A 6,280-nucleotide genomic window follows, 5' to 3' on the forward strand; every position below is an offset into this window, starting at 1 on the left:
ATCACACCCTTCCTGGGCCTCTGCTCCTGCCCTCTTCCTGCGGCGGAAGCCAGCCTCCCCCAGGAGTAGGGTGGCCCCTGCAGACCCTGAGAACACACCCAGCAAAAGCCACCCAGGATGGGACGGCCTTGGAAGGGGCTCCTCTGCCCTCCCTCCTCACTTTCTCTTTCCATCGCCCATGCTCACGGCTTCGGAAGCATACATTCTTTGTGTAAGAAGCCTTTCTACCCCTGTTGAAATGGTGTTGATCATGACCATGCCCTTTTGATCAACAGTGGAGCTCAGAGAGGGGCTGTGCCTCAGATCCCACAGCCAGGAAGCAAAGGCACCAGGAATGAAAAGAGTGTCCAAGTCCAGCTGGCAGGCTCTTCCCTCCACACCAGGCTGCTCCAAGGCCTGGGGGATGCCAGGGGGGGATGCCCCGCCCCACCTCCCTGGGCCACTCACTCCTCCCAGCCCCCACCGAAGCCACTCTCCCCTCCCCATGCTCTGGAAAGCTCCTGCTAGAAACATCCCCCGACAACTGCATTAAGACTAATACCCCTTGGGACTTCCCTGGTGGCGCAGTGGTTAAGAATCCTCCTGCCAATGCAGGGGACACGGGTTCAATCCCTGGTCTGGGAAGATCCCACAGGCCTAGGAGCAACTAAGCCCCGTGCACCACAACTACTGAGCCTTCAAGCCACAACTACTGAAGCCCGCGTACCTGGAGCCCGTGTTCCACAATGAGAAGCCCGCGCACTGCAACAAAGAGTAGCCCCCACTCGCTGCAACTAGAGAAAGCCCACGTGCAGCAACGAAGACCCAGTGCAGCCAAAAAATAAAAATAAAAAGTCTAATGCCTCTTGGTCCTCCACTGAAGCCGGAGTCTGACATTAGACTCTGGCCTATGATTCCCCCATCAAAGCTGGTGCATTTGCCCTGTCATTAACAGTGGACTCCTTTGTACCTGCTGCCACTCACATAAGCGCCCCAGCACATGAGAAGCAATGGCCACGCCCCCTGGGACGCACCCACTGTCCCTCCCACTCGGGATCTTCCCCTTGCCCTCCCCACCTGGCTTCCACCCCTTTAGCCACCTCCTTGGAAATGAGCATATTCAATGAGGCTCTGTTGGGGGAACTGTTTCTTTAATTTACGCCCCCCCCCACGTCTGTCCCTGGAATGTGATAAAAATACCCAGCATTGATTTTTTTCTTCCCCTTCTGCCGGGGATGATGTTTACCCAGGTGTCAATCAGGAGAAGAATTTGGCTTCCTAATTTCTCTTCTCCTCCCTGGGGGCCGTGCGTCTCCCAGCCTCACATGGACACTGAGCTGGAATCAAGGTTACTGATAATCCCCCAGCGCACACAGACACCGAGAGCACGTGTATTCAAGTCACATATTGATTTATGTTTTCGGGTCCCTCTGCCTTGCTGCCCAGCCTCAGCCTTTCTCTCTGCCAAGGAGAAAAAAGAATTACACAGCTATATTTATCGCCAAGATGTTTAGTGTAAAGAGCACTGTGTCCGAAGGTAATTCCCACCCCACACCCTCTTTGAGGGTCTTTTTAAAAAACAGTGTGGCATTGCCTATCCATAAGCATTTACCTTTTGTTGTTCATTCTTTAACTTTTCCCTGAAGGAAGCGGTGAGACATTTAAGGTAGACTGTCAGATGGACTTCCTGACTTGACAAATGGTGGCTGCCATCCCCATGGAGGTGGTGGGGTTGTCTCGCCAGCGGAGATAATCTTGTGGCAGGTGTGCGAAAGGGATGGGTAGGATGTGTGTGGACAGTGGGGCAATGGATTCAGTAACTTCTAGAAGTCACCCACCAGTCCAAAAGGCACCTTGTGATTAGTGGCTCACAAGTTATGGTCCCATTTAACAGCTGGGAAATTCAATAAGGTGAGGAGTGAGTTTACTTCCCAAGGCTTCAGACTTGCCTTCCATCTGGACCCTGAGTTTGATGGGAAAGAACTTTCCTCCAGGCATGGGTGACTCCTGCCCTGAGGTGACTCCTGCCCTGGGGGCATAGGTCTCTGGCTGGGGGGAGGTGGAGGCGGGAAGGAGGACAGACAGTCTGGAGATTCTGATTCTTTAATGTGAGATGGGGTAAGGAAGGGCTCTCAGAGCCCTAAGCCTGGCAACCACAGCCTCCCGCCACACCTCCCCTCCCACCCAGAGTGCGAGTAGCTCCTTTTGGTGGGGCAGCCATTTAAAAATGCCAAACTGGGCTTCCCTGGTGGCGCAGTGGTTGAGAGTCCGCCTGCCGATGCAGGGGACACGGGTTCGTGCCCCGGTCCGGGAAGATCCCACATGCCGCGGAGCGGCTGGGTCTGTGAGCCGTGGCCGCTGAGCCTGCGCGTCCGGAGCCTGTGCTCCGCAACGGGAGAGGCCACAACAGTGAGAGGCCCGCGTACCGCAAAAAAAAAAAAAAAAAAAGCCAAACCATTTGCCTCCAGTTCCCCCAAGGAAGCTCTTGGAATGGAAGCAGTGCTGAGCGTGGGAACTCACATGGACGCAGCACCACACTCTCTCCATGTCTGTCGGCTAGCTTCCTTCCCTCTCATATAAATACGTCATCTCCTTTATTCTTCATAAATACTCTGGGAGGGAGAGGGTGTCAGCCCCATTTTACACATTGGAAAATGAAGGTTAAAGAATTTGCGCAGGGTCATAGAGCAGGGAAAAGGCAGGCTTCGACTACAGCCCAGTTCCTGATTCCTCCACAGAGCTCACCTGGGCCCTGCCATGGGCGTAGCCTCCTGATACTCAGCCACTGGTGACCTTCAGATCCCTCCGGCCTCCTTCCCCGGCCCAGCCTTGAGGGCATGGCTCACCTCCAGGCCCAGCTAACTCTCCATCCTTGGTACTGGAGAAGCAGTTCCTCTTCTGATTGTGCCCAGATGTACCTAGGCTGGAGGTCAAAACATTCCGTGATGGAGGCTGACCCAGGTGTCCCGCCCTGCCCGGCTTCTGCCAGGGACTCTGGGGGGCTGGCTGCCCCCTGCCTTCCCTTTGCTGGTCTCCAGGATCTTGGCTGAAGTGCTTACAAACCCAGTGTCCCTCACTTCATTCTGGAAGTTATTTTACCCCTCTTGCAGGGCTGAGAAGTAAAGCCACGATATGCCAGCCCAGGGCAGGGCAGGGTCCCTCTGCCGTGTTAACCCCATAACCCTGCAACGTGAACGTTGAGCCCCATATTACAGATGGGGAAACCGAGGCTCAGGGAGCAGAAGCAACTTCTCCTAGGTCATCCAGAGGATAAGTGGAGATACTAGGGTTGGGTCAAGTCCATGTGACCCGAAGTCCTTGCTCTGGAGCTCCCTCTTCATCTCACTGCTCCTCCCGGGCTGTCCCCATCTGACAGGCTGGATGACGGCCGGGGCGGGCGTGTGGGGGGGCAGACAGCACAGGGCGCGGCGGGAGTCAGCAACGAGGACCCTCCCAGGGAACTTTTCCCATTGAAACTCTGTTCCCCTCGCGGCCACGGGTGATGTAGGGCTGGAGATGATGAGAAGTGTACGGCGGAATGGAGGCGGGCGGCGCGGGCGGCGCGGGCTGGGGCAACGCATTGAAATTCCGCGGGGCGCGGGGGGCGGCGCAGGCCCTGACACGGGTCGGGTAATTGATCTGGAGGTGCCAATTTGCAGCAACTAAATATTTGGTTTCTGCCTCTGCCCGCTTCGCGCTCTGCTCAAACTTCAATTAAAAGCGAAAAGCGACGGGGTGGGGGGCTGCGCGCCCGGGTCTTCGCGGCCCGATCAATGGCGCGGAGCCTGCGGGCTGCGGAGAGCGGCGCGCCGGCCGCGGGGCACCGTGGACGGGGGCGGGCCGGGCGCCCTCTTCCGGATCGCCGAGTACCGGGCAGCGGGCCGCCCGCGAGAGGCAGCGCCCGAGGGAGGGCCCGCGAAAGCGGCTCCACCAGCCTGGAGCCGCGGCTAGGTCTCAGCCTCGCAGAGCCGAAGCCGCCCGCTTTGTGCCAAACAGGGCCAGGCCTGACAGCCCCATTGCGGACGTCCAAGCCTGTGTCCTCGGGCAGGGATCCCGGGGAAGGAGGGGCCCCAGGTCGCTGACCCCCTCTCCCCATGCACCCACCACTTTGAGGCCGACCTTGGCAGTCAAGAGCGTTTGCTCAGCCTCTTTCCTGAGAGCCGCTGGGTGCCTGGGGGCACTGGGCGCAGAGGTCTGTCTCCTCTCTGGTGTCTGCCCACCTGTGTACCCTTGGGTTGGCCAAAGCGCCAGGGGTAAATCCAACCCAAGCCCCTCCAAGGGTGGGGGTCTGAAGGAGACAGGGCAAGATGCTGAGAAATTGGGGAGGGGTCCTGGGGAGGTGGCTACAGCCTGGAGCAGGGAAAGGGATCACTGGGTCACAGCTGCTTCATATCAGGGTTCCAGATAAACATAGTACCCTGTTAAAATTGCTGTATTGTTAATTAAACAGGTGTGATCAGCAAAAAAAGAGAAAAAAAATCCCCTGCATTAGCAGGTGGATTCTTAACCACTGCGTCACCAGGGAAGTCACTGTGTGCAGTTAGTCCCTGTGGAAATTCCTGTCAAGGATCTTTCACTACTTTGGGGGAGAGACTCCAGCACTGGTAAAGGGAGCTAATCATTGGTGCTGGGAAGCAGGGGGACCTCAGGGTCTGTTGGGTGGGGCAGCCTGGAAGTAGTTAAGGCAGTTCTGGTAAAGATATGATGAGGCTTGTGGATGAGGGTGGGGGTGACAAACAGGCATCCAGGTCAGAATGGAAGGTGGGGGTAGATTCAGATGGATGGAAAGTGAGGGAGTGGGGATTGGGATCTTTTCATCTGAGTGAAGGTTTCTTAAGGGCCAGAGCTGGGAAGTAAGGCAGAGGGGCTGGGAAGGTAAGTGAGGAAGCCCTTGTCCCCTCCCACATATCTGTGCCCCACCTTCTGGGGTGGAAGGATGCTACCAGACTTACCCCTTCACCAAGTGAGGCTGCTGCTGGACCACGCAGCTGCAGGCTGCAGCCCCTTTCCTCCCCTCCTCCTCTTTAAGCCCCTTCTCCCTGTCCCCCCAGGATTCCCTTGGTCTGCGGCTGGGTGTGGAAGCAGGGTCCTGCCCGTGTGGGCCCCAGCTTCCAGGTACTCAGATGGCTCTGCAGGGATCCTCTGGACCAGGGGGGCCTGGGTACCAACCCCATTCCCAAACACAGGGCTCTGGGGGAGATTGGTCTCACCATCCGCCCTTTCCACCCCCTTCTACTCCAAGCAGAGGCCTCACCTCCTGGGCCCTCCTCATCAGCCATCAGTCCCATTCTCTCTCTTTGTGGCTTGGGCCATGTTTGAGGATGAGGAAGAACCCCTGCAGGGCCACCACCAGAAACCTCCCCATCTACCCCTGCTCTCCCACGCCACGCCCTCCCTGGGGCTGCAGCAGGCCCCACGCAGAGCCAGAGCCCCTTCCCAGCCTGCAAGCTGGGTGCTTGCTCCCTCACATTCCCTCCCTCCCTCCCTCCCTCCCTCCCTCCCTCCCTCCCTCCCTCTCCCTGGGCTCTGAGCTGTGGAGAAGAATGATTTCCTGTAATTGGCCAGCAATCCGGCTGCCCGACTTGTTCTATCGACATGCTGGTTAGCTGGAAATTGTATTGGAATCTGAGCGATGGGGAGGGGAGGGTGGGGAGCAAAGGGAGGAGGCTCTTTGGGCCCCAGCTGGGTGCAGCCTCAGCTCTGCGGGCGGGACAGAGGAGCCACCAGCCACATCTCCCCTTCCCGGGGAAGGAGCAGGAGAGCAGCCCACAGAGCCTCAGCATCTCCTGCACTTTGCTCCTTTTCATCTGCCATCTCTGGGGTCTCCCCTGGCCACCCCATGTGGCCCCGAGGCCTCGGGTCATCACTGCCACCCTACTGCCTCTCCTGCTCCTGGGACTGGTTCCTCCCGACCTGGAGTGCCTTTGTGACAGCAGCCCTGGCTGTCCCTCTCCCATCCAATTTCTAGCCATGGTGGCCTATTATGGAGTGTCCCAAACCTTCCCCTGCCCCTCCCTTCACCCTCCCAAGGACAGAGAGAGACTGAACATCTGAAGAAGAGTTGACAATAACTCCTAGCTAAAGACCCGAGGCGTCATTAGTGGGGAGAGTGCAGGTAGTGGGAGGGGCATTGTACTGGGAGTCCAGAGCGTGGGATTATGCCTATTGGTTACTTGGGCCCCCGTGGGTCAACCTCTGAGCCTCCTGCACTCCTTCTCAGAGTTGAGGGACTTCAAGGAGATAGCTGCGAGATGTGCTCTGGAATCTGTAAGGCTCTGCTAAGTACCCTATGGCCAGCCTG

The sequence above is a fragment of the Phocoena sinus genome, chromosome 20 (genome assembly GCF_008692025.1).
Source record: "Phocoena sinus isolate mPhoSin1 chromosome 20, mPhoSin1.pri, whole genome shotgun sequence".
NCBI classification, from domain to species: domain Eukaryota; kingdom Metazoa; phylum Chordata; class Mammalia; order Artiodactyla; family Phocoenidae; genus Phocoena; species Phocoena sinus.